The sequence below is a fragment of the Netta rufina genome (assembly GCF_964035555.1).
Source record: "Netta rufina genome assembly, chromosome: 11".
Taxonomy (NCBI): Eukaryota; Metazoa; Chordata; class Aves; order Anseriformes; family Anatidae; genus Netta; species Netta rufina.
The window spans coordinates 22,631,805-22,644,463 of record NC_140134.1 but is presented as its reverse complement, the minus strand read 5'-3'; positions in this window follow the sequence as shown (position 1 = coordinate 22,644,463).

Genomic DNA, 12,659 nt, shown 5'->3' with positions numbered 1-12,659 from the left:
AAAACTACAGCACTTTTCTCATAATATTTTTATTATATTAAGTAATTACTGTAACTGTCACTGTTTACATGTGTTGATAGTGATAGGACAAGGGAGAATGGGGGAATGGTTTTAAACTAAGACAGGAGATTTAGATTGGAAATTAGGAGAAAGTTTTTCACTCAGAGGGTGGTGGTGAGGCACTGGAACGGGTTGCCCAGGGAGGTTGTAGATGCCCCATCCCTGGAGGCATTCAAGGCCAGGCTTAATGTGACTCTGGGCAGCCTGCTTTAGTGGTTGACAACCCTGCCCAGAGGAGGAGGGTTGAAACTAGATGATCTTTAAGGTTCTTTTCAACCCATGCCGTTCTATGATTTTGTGTTGTGAATAGAAGCTGGTGGAGAAGACTCTGGGACAGCCCCTTTCAGATGTGATCCAATCCATTGAGTTGATAGCACCCTTTGCTTCCCTCATCTCTGGAAAAGAAATAAAGAGTTGGACATACCCAGAATTGCTGGGATCTCTACCTTTCTTTAGGCACCTGAAGCCAATGATTGGGCACTATTTTGCACTGCAGCCTCCCACCTAGCACTAAAAATATCTCCTAGTCTTTACTGAGCAGTTTACAACAAGCTCCAGCTTTAGTCTTCACCTGATTTTTCTCCACTTACACTGCATGAAAATCTCATGTCATCTGACACAATACTACCTTTTAAGAAAAATGAGCAATAGAGTGGGAAACATCCCTTTGTGAGGGGATCCACAAGCGGGTCCACTGGCACGTTAGCGATCCTGCTTGAATTCCTGAGCTGGAAGAAATGCACAGATTTAGGATTGCACCAAAGCAAAGAGGTCTCCCTAACCACAGAGCGCTGCCAGTACCAGTGTGCTCTTTGTGTCCCCTGCTGAAATAGCTGTGGCTTGTATAATTGAATAATTATTCCTTAGAGCTGTTGGGTGAGGGAGAAAAGACTCTCACTGTACAGTCTGGCGTTTGGGACACAGATGTGTCACGATCTGTTCACATTTCTGTGCCTAGCGAGTGTTTCAACTATGTATACAAAAGAGACTAACTTCAGCTGGAGGGACCAAGAGCAGCTCTGTTCCGTCTCTGGCAGACATGGAACCAAACAGAGGTTTGTTCATATCCCGAGGGAGTCAGCCAAGAGCAGACCAGTGGCATCTTCCTTTGGGTTCTTTGCCTTCTACAGGACTGCTAGATACAAGCCTCCATGTGCTTCCAGATTCCTTAATACTTCTCTGTGGCAGATCAGGGTTGGGATGTAGGCAACACCTTGATTGTGGGCATGGACAACGATGAATTGGAGGGTGTTCTGAGCAGTCAAGAGGAATAAAAAGGTAACTCCGACAGCCTGAAGAGCAAAGTCTCATGGCAAGAAAAAACAAAGTGGTTTAAACTGGCAAAGAGTAGCGACCCTATCTTATCTTCTCAGTCAAAGTGTACGCTGAACCCAATACAGCCATTTTTGTTTGAAAAAAGAATGAGTCTGGGATTTTATGTGCGTGAATAGAGTATCCTGCAAATAATTTTCTGAAAACTTTTAAGGGAGAGAAAGAAAAGTAAAAATAACTGACAAATCAGTGCAAGTTTAAGAAAAAAAATCTTTATCTTTTATCAATAACTTTAAATGGTATTTAATTCTGGCAAATATATTATGTTGCAATCTAAAAAAGTGAATATTTTGCTTTGAAATTAAAAGTTTTTTAAGAACAGCTCATTATTAAAATGATTGTTTTAATATAGTAGCGAATATGAGCACTACATTAGCTATGGAATCTAATTTACAGTCTGTGGAAACTGAGACTGTGGGTCATCTTGTCTCTTCAGAATCTGAGGAGCTGGCCAAGCTCCTTTCCTTGTGCTTGGGTGATTCAGTTTGGACGTGGGATGTAACTCTGAACATGAAGGTGGCTGCCTCCTATGTGGCTAAGTTCCCAGAAGTAGAAGCGGACTATTTTGCTAAGCCAGGCTGACACTAGCACTTTCTATGCTCCTGTTTGCCCTCTAAAGGTCAAACCAAAATGAGATATAGCCATTTGCTCTCCATGCCATGTTTGTGGCAGTGACAGTTACTGCTGGTTGTGTAGGGCCAGGCATTGTTGCACAGATGCTCTACTTACAGCAGCTGCCTCCCTCTGCCAAAAACTTTAACTGTCAGTTTTCTTTAAAATAGAATTTTCCCCAGATCTTTCCTTTCTAGATCCCACCACAAACGTCCACATGCTGTTCAGAATCTCTTCAGCCAATCCATCTGCAAAGGGATTTCTTCTTACATTTATTGGGGATGCTCCTCTTGAACATGTTGAGCTCACAGGCAGCAGGATGAGTGCGTGCAAACTTTCCTATTGCTGCTCACATTTTAGTTCATACTGCCAGTGCTGTGGTTACCCACAGGTTGCCCATGCTTCTGCTCACAACTATGAAAGCACCAAAGCATGTGTCAAAGGTTGATGTAGCCCCCTCACATGCTACAGCAGGTCAGGGATGTTATTCCTTCAGTACAGCAAGGATACCCAGGTACAGAGATGCACAGGCAGTCGGTAGGTAAGGAGGTGCTGAGCTGTGATTTTGCGGTTGCTGGTTTGTGTACTGGCTGCCAAAGCAATCTTTGTGTTTATTTTTTAATCCCTGAGCCCATCTGACTAGCTGGCAGAGCTTCAAAATCTCCTCCAGCTAGAGCTGATCCTACCAGCTGTATGCTGCTCAATCTGCATGCTGGAGGAAGGAACTTCAGCAGCTGCGTGCCCTTCAGGTGGTGGTTTTAGGACATTGCTTCCAGCAAGAGTGCACTCGCTCTTCTCCCTTGCTGCTAAACAATGCAGGGCTTCCTTGGGCTTGTTGGTAGGGTGGGTCTGTATTGCAGTAGAAGGTAGGAATATGTTTTTGCACAGAGGGGATAAGAAGTAATCTGTCTCTCAGTAATCTGTCTCTTTTCCAAGGAGCTGTAGCTTGCTGCACTCATTACAGTGTTGGAGTGTTTGTGAGGAAGACAAAGGAGGTAAAGAGGAATATATAATATTCCCTGGATGGGGGAGAGTTAGTTTCTATGTGGTCAGATGAACAGCCTGCATTCTCTTTTTGCCAAGGTCCTGCTAGCTCTGTAGCACAGACTTTGCACGTTCCCATCAGATACTTTTCCAGGCTAAACAGTCCCAGCTCTCTCAGCCCTTCTCTCATCAGAGGTGTGCCTGTCCTTTAATCATTTTTGTGGTCCTTCTGTGCATCTTGTTTATTAAGGTTTGATGTACCAGTCAGAACATCATGACTGACTTTAGCACAGTCTCCCTTGAAAGATGCCTCTGTAGTGCTCTGGCCTAGGTGACTGTATTTTACAAAGACGAGAACCTGGGTACACTGGCCTGACAATTGATCTCTTATTTCAGGCAAGTGCGTTGTAGCTGTAGTTTCTCCAGTTCTCATCAACAGAATAATTAGACCTCTGAGATTTGGTGGTCTGAAAGATTACAGCAAATGACAGGCAACAGCCCTTGCAGCTATACTTGTTAGCCCTTCAGATCAGCCCAGAAATTATTATTCAGCTACAGTTTTTTATAGGTGCTTTCAATTAGAGTGGCATTGCACATTACATACAAGGATCTTATTTGACAGCAAGAGCAACTTTTCTGCCTCCAGGGCCATCTGTCTGCTTCTGGGATCATCTCTTTACTCGACATTCTGCTTGTCACGTAGTGACCCTAGACCACTGTCCTTTGTTTTAGCCTAGACTGGTCTTCCTGCATCGTCCTTTTTGCTTGACTGCTGATCACTAAGAACAGTGTCAGGTCCTTCATTCTCTCACAGTATGTGTGTTTGCATATGTAGACAGCCGTGGATGGGTAACTCGCACCAAAATCTATATGGTTTTGCTCATCGCTTGCTTTCCTCCAACAAAACCAAATAAAGTCTACATCCAGTGGGCCACATAAAACAAGCAAACAAAACAAACAAAGAACACTTTTCTCCCTCATCAGTCACGATCCTCAAATGCAGCCTGCAAATTCTGAAATGCTCCTTAGTACTAGCTTTAGAAGTTCTGCTATTGCCTAGAAAAGCTGTTCATCACGTCTGGGACATTAATGTATAATGCTTCCCTGGACAGTTCCTGCTGACTTCTATTCAGAAGGCAACTGCCCTATAGAAAAAGAGCTTTATGCATGCTATCTGTGGTCCTTCAAGATGGAAGTGGCATTGCTTCTGCACAACGGTAAGTATTGTCGTCTATGTATAGGAGAATACCCCTCTCTGAACTTTCAGTGAAGTCATGAATGAGGCATTTATATAGAAAATCTTTACATATCATATACTGCAAGCAGTTTGTGCAGGTAAAAAGCAACTAATACCATGAGTAAAAAACTAGTTAAGAGACAGAAAAAAAAATATGTGGCCAGGTTTGTGCCACATGAGGGGGTGAAATATAAGGGCTTCATGTTTTCCTACTAAATATAAAGTTGATCAATACAGCAATGACCAGAAAAGGGTTTGGAATGAACACAGGGGTGGATCAATTTGCAGATGATTCAGTTGCTTATATCTAGAAATGACTGTTAGGAACTTATGCAACTAAACTGTACAGTCATCATGATGTCCCATTAAATTTATTGTCAAAAAATGCAAGATCAAGTACACTGGAAATATTAAACCTTCCGAACTCCTTGTAAGAGCTCAGTTAATTGCATCATGGCAGGATGAAATTTGGATGTCACTGTATACCCCTAACTGAAAATCCTAATTTGATGCAAAGTTAATGTTAGGTTATGTTATGATGCCTAAAAAAAAACAAACCAAACCAAACCAAAACAAAACAAAAAAAAAACAAGATAGGGAATAATACAGAAGATACAATAATTCCACGCTGCGTATTTTTTGTGCTCCTTCTTGTTTTGATACTTGCACTCTTACTTATCATAAGGGCCGTAGCAGAACTAGAGGAGTTTCAAGAATTAGTGACAGTGGGATGAGAAACTCTAGAGAAACTCTCCTTTTAAGAAACAGATAGCAAAGACTATGATTCTGTGATTCTGTGACTAGGGCATTTCTGCCTTGGTGGGGATATAATAGATAGAAACATTCTTTGTAAGTGCAGAGGCATTGTGGTTACTGCAGTAATTAGTGTTCCTTAGCACACAAAGTGAAGATTCATGTGAAAGGGGGATTTCAGTGTTAATGAAATTTACTCCCAGAAATACTGGGGGAGAGGAGATTTTGTTTAATGTATGCAGCAGGTGAGCATGGTTTGAGAGGGCTGAGCAGGGATGGGGATCCATGTTCAGAATGCACCTGGAGATCTGTAGGCCTCAACCTGTGCTCAGATGTTTGTGCCGGGCAAGTTGAAAACAGCAATTTTCATGAGCCGGAGAAGGATAGTCTTCATACTGTAAATGTATTTAAAGTTTTTTCCCATTTGCAGTGAGATTTCCAGGTGTGCAGTTCACCATGCTAGGGCTCTAGTAAGGATCATGGCTATGACCCAAACAGTGTGCTTTCAATCACTGCCCGCAATGTAAGTCACACTGTTACTCATTTCTGTTGCAAGTAATTTTTGTTAGTAAGAAGAAGGATACCAGTCAATGTGTTTAAATCTTGGGCAGGCCTGTGCAGAGGGAGCTGCCAGCAAAGGGCTCCTCAGACTGATGAGCACTTGTATTCAAAGAGGCTTTGGAATGACTGGCATTCCCTTAGCTGCCAAGCCTGCAGCCACTTGACTGTAGGTCTGAAAGGAGTTCAGGAACAAAAGCCTGAGGGCCAATACTCCACAGTCTGACTGCTTTGTCAGACTTTCCTGCCAGTGTTGTGGCCCAGCACAAATATGCTGTCTTCCTGGCCTGTTCTCTACCTTTTGCCTCTTACTGGCCTTGTTCTACCATGGTGCTGTCTCTGAGCAGCCAAGGCACAGTTTCCTCTTCCTGCTGACTTCTCATCTGACTAGTGAGATACTGTTTGTAAAATTATTTCCAGACCCAGGAGATACCGTTTGTTCTAGAAGCCCACCCTAGTTATAGGCTTGCTTTCAGCTGATGTTTCCTTTTCTGATTTGTTGTGAGTGTCTAGGAAAACTACTATAAAACAAGTTAAGCAAAATTTTACCTAAAGTAAACTTTTTATTTTCCTATTCTTTTAAAAGAAAGTTGGTGTTCTTTCCTACTTTCTTCCCCTCTTTTATCGGTAGGATAGTGAATTCTAAACTCATGGTTCACATATCAGCCAGCTGTAGGAGAACCTCTCATCAGTTTGGCGTCAAGGTTCCTAATCCTGGTGAAATCCTAGGCCAGTTCGTTTCCAAAAAGCTGCAGTAACTGATTTTTACAGGTTTGCTGTGCGCATTCCTGCCTTAGGAATGTTCCTCTGGATGTTGAGTCCAAGCCAGATCAGCAAGTCCCTGAGTGGCAGCAATTGCTGATCTTTCGTTTCAGGGATACAAAGGGGAAACAATACTGATGATTGAAGTAGGACCTTGAGCCCTACTTCTCCCAGTAAACTACTCTGAAAAGGGTCTTGTTTTATCTTGGGCAGTCACCTGATGTCAGCACAGAACCATCATGGCAGGGGAGCCAAAGAAAGTATCACCCTTCTGGCTGTCCCAGCAGCATCTCTCATGTGAGACGTTGTGCCAGTAGAATAAAGCATAGTTGGGCCAAAGGAAGGGTGCTGCAGCAACAGAGGAATAGTGGTGCTGCAGGGCTGGACAAGCACCCCTTCTCTCCCTCAAAGAAACTCTTGTTTCTGCAGCCTGACACGTGCTGACAGTACCTGGCAGTCCAGTGCAGCTGCCACAGCCCAGCCTTTGTTCCATCCTGGGCAGGGGTGCGGCTGTTGCCAAGCTGGGCCCGGGGTGCTGGCTCTGAGGGGCTGACAGGCCGGGGGGGTGGCCGTGTGCCACCTCAGTCACAGCACGCGGTTCAGCCAAGAGCGTGTGTGCTGGTCTGATTTCTCTCTGAATTAAGTGCAAGAACCATGTTGGGTTTTGGTGTGCATGCATGTGTACAGTGATTCAGTGTTTCTGGAATGGGCTTGTCTATGTGGTTATGCTCCTGTATCCTTCTGAGAACCAATTGCAGCCAGGAAGGCCAACCATATCCTGGGGTGCATCAAGCACGGCATCGCTAGTCGGTCAAGGGAGGTGATTGTCCTGCTCTACTCTGCGCTGGTGCGGCCTCACCTCGAGTACTGTGTTCAGTTCTGGGCACTACATTACAAGAAGGACATTAAACTGTTGGACAGTGTCCGGAGGAGGGCGACGAAGATGGTGAAGGGCCTAGAGGGGAAGATGTATGAGGAGCGGCTGAGGGCACTGGGCCTGTTCAGCCTGGAGAAGAGGAAGCTGAGGGGGGAACCTCATCACAGTCCACAACTTCCTTGCGAGGGGGAGTGGGGAGGCAGGTGACCTGTTCTCTGTAAACACCAGTGATAGGACCGGTGGGAACGGTGTTAAGCTGAGGCAGGGGAAGTTTTGGCTGGACATCAGGAAGAGGTTCTTCACCGAGAGGGTGGTTGCACACTGGAACAGGCTCCCCAGGGAACTAGTCACTGCACCAATCCTGTCTGAATTTAGGAAGTGTTTGGACTGTGCACTGAGTCACATGGTCTAAACTTTTGGGCAGACCTGTGCGGTGACAGGAGTTGGACTTGATGATCCTTATGGGTCCCTTCCAACTCGGGATATTCTATGATTCTATGAATTGCTGCCACTGGAGAAAGGGAATCCACCCAAGACTGGGTCAGGAGCAAAGCTCTGGAGGACTGCACTGCTTCACAAGGTCACTGAATTGTAGGTTGGAGGGGACTTCTTGAGATCACCTACTCTGATCCTACCTACTCAACAGGGTCAGCTACAGTGGGTTTCCCAGGACCGTGTCCAGTTGGGTTTTGAGTATCTCCAAGGATGGAGACTCCAAAACCTCTTTGTACAACCTGTTCCAGTGTTTGACCACCCTCACGGTAAAAAAGTGTTTTTTTTGCATGTTCAGATGGAATTGCAGGTATCTCAATTTGTGCCCATTGCCTCTTGTCTTGTCACTGGGCACTACTGAGAGGAGTCTGGCTCCATCTTCTTCATTTCCTACGATCAGGTATTTATAAATATTGATAAGTTCCCTGTCTGGCCTCTTCCTCCCCCCCCCATTCTTTTCCAGCCTAAACAGTCTTATTGTTCTCAGCCTCTCATATGAAAACACTTCAGTCCCTTAATCATCTTCGTGGCCCTTCATGAGACTCAGTACTTCGCCATTCTTACCTTCCATCTGCCAGCAGCTGCTGGCTCCACAGCTTGAACTCTTCTCTTTCTTTCAAGCATGAAGGGGACTGCCCCTCTGTGGGATGGGAGGATGTGAGCAGACTGCTAACCAGCCATGCTTTGTTTACCAGTCTCAGCAGTGACAGCTCAGCTGCTTAGGTTTGAATGACAGAAATGGCAGAAAGCAGCAGTATTTTAATGCCTGTTAGTCCTGCAGACTGGCCCCTTTCCCTCTATGACTGGCATTGTCCGTTACAGAGCCATTAGGCTGACATTGCCTCCACAGCACCTTAGTACCTGGCGCCTGGAAGGATGCCCATGTGTTGGAAACAGTGACTGCTCTCTGGGCCTGAGAGCCCTCTTCATGCAGCACAAGAATGAGGCTACTGGCCTTGGTTCTCTACACGAAGTTGTGTTCTCCAAGTGATGTGGATAACAACTGCCAAAAAGGTCTCTATAAGCAGGAAGGTGGTAAAAGTTGAAGCAATGGGATTGTTTCCATTTCTCAACTGTAGGTCTGGGACAGAGTGGAGTAGATTGTTTCTGCACTGAGCAGCATGAGTGGAGGCCCAGGTGTGGGGTGAGCTGTGCAAAAACTTCCCAATGCAATCAGTGAGGAAACCAGGTACTCCTTGTGTTCACTGATGGGATCTAAGCAACACCAAAGTATCAGTGCCTTTACAGTTATTCTTACTTTAAGATAAGAGTACGATGAGTGGATGAGTATTTTTTTTTGGCTGCAGTGCATGCCCCAGACACTTCCTGGGCCCTTCTCATATGCTCCACCTGCCACCCCACATACCACTCGCTGTGGGCTCACTTGCAGAATCCCTTCTTTGTGCAGGGGCTTGTTTTCTAGTCTGGCAGAAATGCCACTGAGCTGAGTGCAGACATTTCTGTTGCACAGTGATTGGTTTTGTTTTAGTCTGGAGGGACCATTTCAGACAAACTGAAAAAAATACAAGTTCACAAAGCAGATAGAGAAGCGGAGTATAAATAATTCTGCTCAGAGCTTAAAGCCTTTGTCATTTTGGTCTGAAAGATGCATTCAGGGCATTTCTAGCTGGTTTATACTTAATTGCTGGCAGTAAAACATCCCAGTAAACTGAGTTTGGTTAAAGCTATGCTAAATATTTGCCTTCCTCTGAATTCTTTCTTTTTGTGTCCTTTTGGTACCGTTCTTTGAAATACCAGTTTCATTATGTTATTTTAGAAGGATTGTGATCTGCCCAGAAAGAGAGATGATGGGAGGCTGTGGAATAAAGAGGGTGGGAAGAACAACACTGACAGAGAGCAGCAGATGTATGGAAGATGAAGGATTAAAAATAGAAATAGATGTCCATTTTCAGTGAAGATTTATGTCCCTCTAGACTATATGAGAAGCTAAACCCTATGAAAGAGTTAAACCCTATAAATTATAAATTTCAACAGTTAAGTTCTAAATGTTTGGCTTGTAGAGTGGATGTAATATCCAGAGATAGGTATTTGCAAAGGCCAGAATGCAAAAACTTGTATACCACCTGCATTGTCACAGGAAATTCTGCAAGGAGGGTCTTTTACATAATCCCGCTTCACAGAATTGTTTGACACAGATACAAAAAGATACCTCTGTCCTTTCCTTTCAGGATAGCAGGCACTTACTACTGTTCTTTCTAAAAAAATGAATAGGGCCCAGGCATTATGTCAATATTTTGTGAAATTTCCATGTAATGCCCACATTAAGTTGAGCACACAAAGTGTTTGTTTTACACTACTAGGCACTTGTTTGCTCTTTGGCTCTTCCCTTTCTGCCTGCATACAGAGTAGATTCTCACCTGGGTGCCTGTTTGTGACTCTCACAGAAGGAAGACAGGAGAGCAAGCATTTTAGATAGCTCCCATAGCAGCAGTTCACATCTAGGAGTGCAGGTTTTTTTTTTTTTTTTTTTTAAAAAAAAGCCTTACTAAGGAAAAAAAAGCTCACTTAGAATGACAAGAGTTTTGGTATTGGTGCTGCATGACAATAGTGAAGGATGAGTTGGCACTGAGCTTCTTGGCACCAGCTGGCTTACAAAGGACTGTGATGACTAAGGGTTGGACAATACCCATAGATACCTCTTCATGGTAGCTGCAATGACGGAAGATACTTCTGTCTGGGTGGGATAATCAGTCTGTGCCAGTCTGTGTGGGGCACAGTTGTCTGGCACAAGCAGGCAGCTTGATACGTCTGGCACCGTGGACTTCAGAACATGTTGAGTTCAGATGCAGAGAGTGCTGATCCAGAGCTAGGATTTTTTCCTTGTTACCAGAAAGGGCTTGCTTTGGTCTGTCAGACCCAATTAATAAATTGGGTCTTGAAAGTAAGTTGAAGCCTTGCAATCAAAGCCATGCTGAACTGGAATTTTAGAAGCTAAAACATTAGTAGACAAGACCCTTTCTTACCAACTTCTCCCTTCTCGTTTAATTTCTTGCTTCTCCCCAGGCCAAAGAACCCTCCATCACCGGAGTGATACCCTGGAGACAGTGATCCTGGTAAATCCCAATGTGGACAGCATCGTGTCTGAGGTAAGGACACTGTGTTTTCTCCACATCAGATCTCTGGCCTGTGCTTGACTTAGAGGGCCATGATTATCACACTTGGCACCTTCTTGACCATGCTGCTGGTCTGCTGCAAGGTGTGGTGAGGTTACTAAGCATTCTGGTCTTGCCAGTAAGATATACGCTGTAACCAGTATTATTTGGCACAATTTACTGCTAGACAAAGAAAGACACAAGAATGTATGGTTCCTTGTGTGCCAGCCTGTTGTGGTTTAACCTGGCCGGCAGCTAAACACCACACAGCCGTTTGCTCATCCTCCCCCCTCCCTCTCCGGGATGGGGGAGAGAAACAGGAAAGTGAAGCCTGTGGGTTGAGATAAAGACACTTTATGAAGACAGAAAAAATAATAATAACAATAATAAAATAATAGCAATACTGATGATAATTGTCCTACTAATAATAATGTGTACGAAACAAGTGATGCACAATGCAATTGCTCACCACCTGCTGACCAATGCCCAGCCTAACCCGAAGCAGTCCAGCCCCCCACCCCAGCTAGCCACCCCTATATATTGTTTAGCATGACGTCAGATGGTATGGAATACCCCTTTGGCCAGTTTGGGTCAGCTGCTCTGACTCTGTCCCCTTCGAGCTCTTGCTGCATCCCCAGCCTGCCCGTTGGCAGGACAGAGTGAGAAGCTGAAACGTCTTTGGCTTGGTGTAAGTGCTGCTCTGCAACAATTAAAACATCAGCATGTTATCAGCACTCTTCTCATCCTAAGCCAAAACGTAGCACCCTACCAGCTACTAGGAAGAAAATTAACTCTGTCCTAATTGAAACTAGGACACAGCCCTATGGCAATGAGCTGCTTCCTGGAAGAATTAGTGCCTATTGCTTGATGTTAACTATTTCTCAGGAGATTGTAGAGCTTCCTAGCAAACATTTTCTCTTAAAACTAGCCCACTTTCCTAACGTGAATTGTGATGTGGAGCTGTGTCAGGAAGGCAGTAGCATCATCTTCCCTTTTCAGAAACCTACTCTCCTGTATATAGAAAACTTAAGTTTTGGCTATTTGTAAATTAAATGAGTAAACATCACCTGGAAGTTTTTGACTCTCCATGTGGTTATGTTTCTGGGTACTGGTGAAGAATATAGGTAACTTTTTGACTGCAAATCAGATTCATGACAACATTGTCTCATGGCAACAGGTTCACTCACTGTTGTGTGATTCATCAGCCCACAAACTACTGATCTTCTGTGGTCAGAGCTCAGACCAGGAAGGAGACTTGATCCTGCAGACGGGGACCTTCACTTACCAGAAGTTTGCTGAGATACTTTCAGACCCAGAGGTGAGCATGAGCAGTAAGCCAGGATGTCTCTTCCTCTTCCCAAAGAGCATGACAGAGCACTGGAACAGGTTGCCCAGAGCATTTGTGGATGCCACATCACTGGAAGTGTTCAAAGTTGGGTTCAGTGGGGCTTTCAGCATCCTGATCTGGCGATGTCCCATGTCCATGGCAGGGAGTTTGGGCTGGATGTTCTTTAAGGTCCTTTCCCACCCCAACCATTCTATGAGTCTATGACTCTGTGAACTCCAGCAAAATAATTGCACATTGTAAATAACTTATGGTGTAGTTGTGGGCATCTTGCTTTACTTCCCTGGCTTAAGTTTTCCAAAATTACAGGCATAGGTGATGCCACCTTTAAGTGCACAGCTTGAGACATCCTTCCAGACCAACTCTGCAGTGGGCAGACACTTAAAATTTCTTAATGCAGGTTTTAAAATATGTTCAGGTGACTTCCAAATAACGTCCAACGGAGGCCATTGTCAACCTAGTAACTGTTTCTCTTCACTTCACAGTCTGTCTAGTGAGCATAAGCTGTTCTCAAGGTTCAGTGTGTTCATTAGC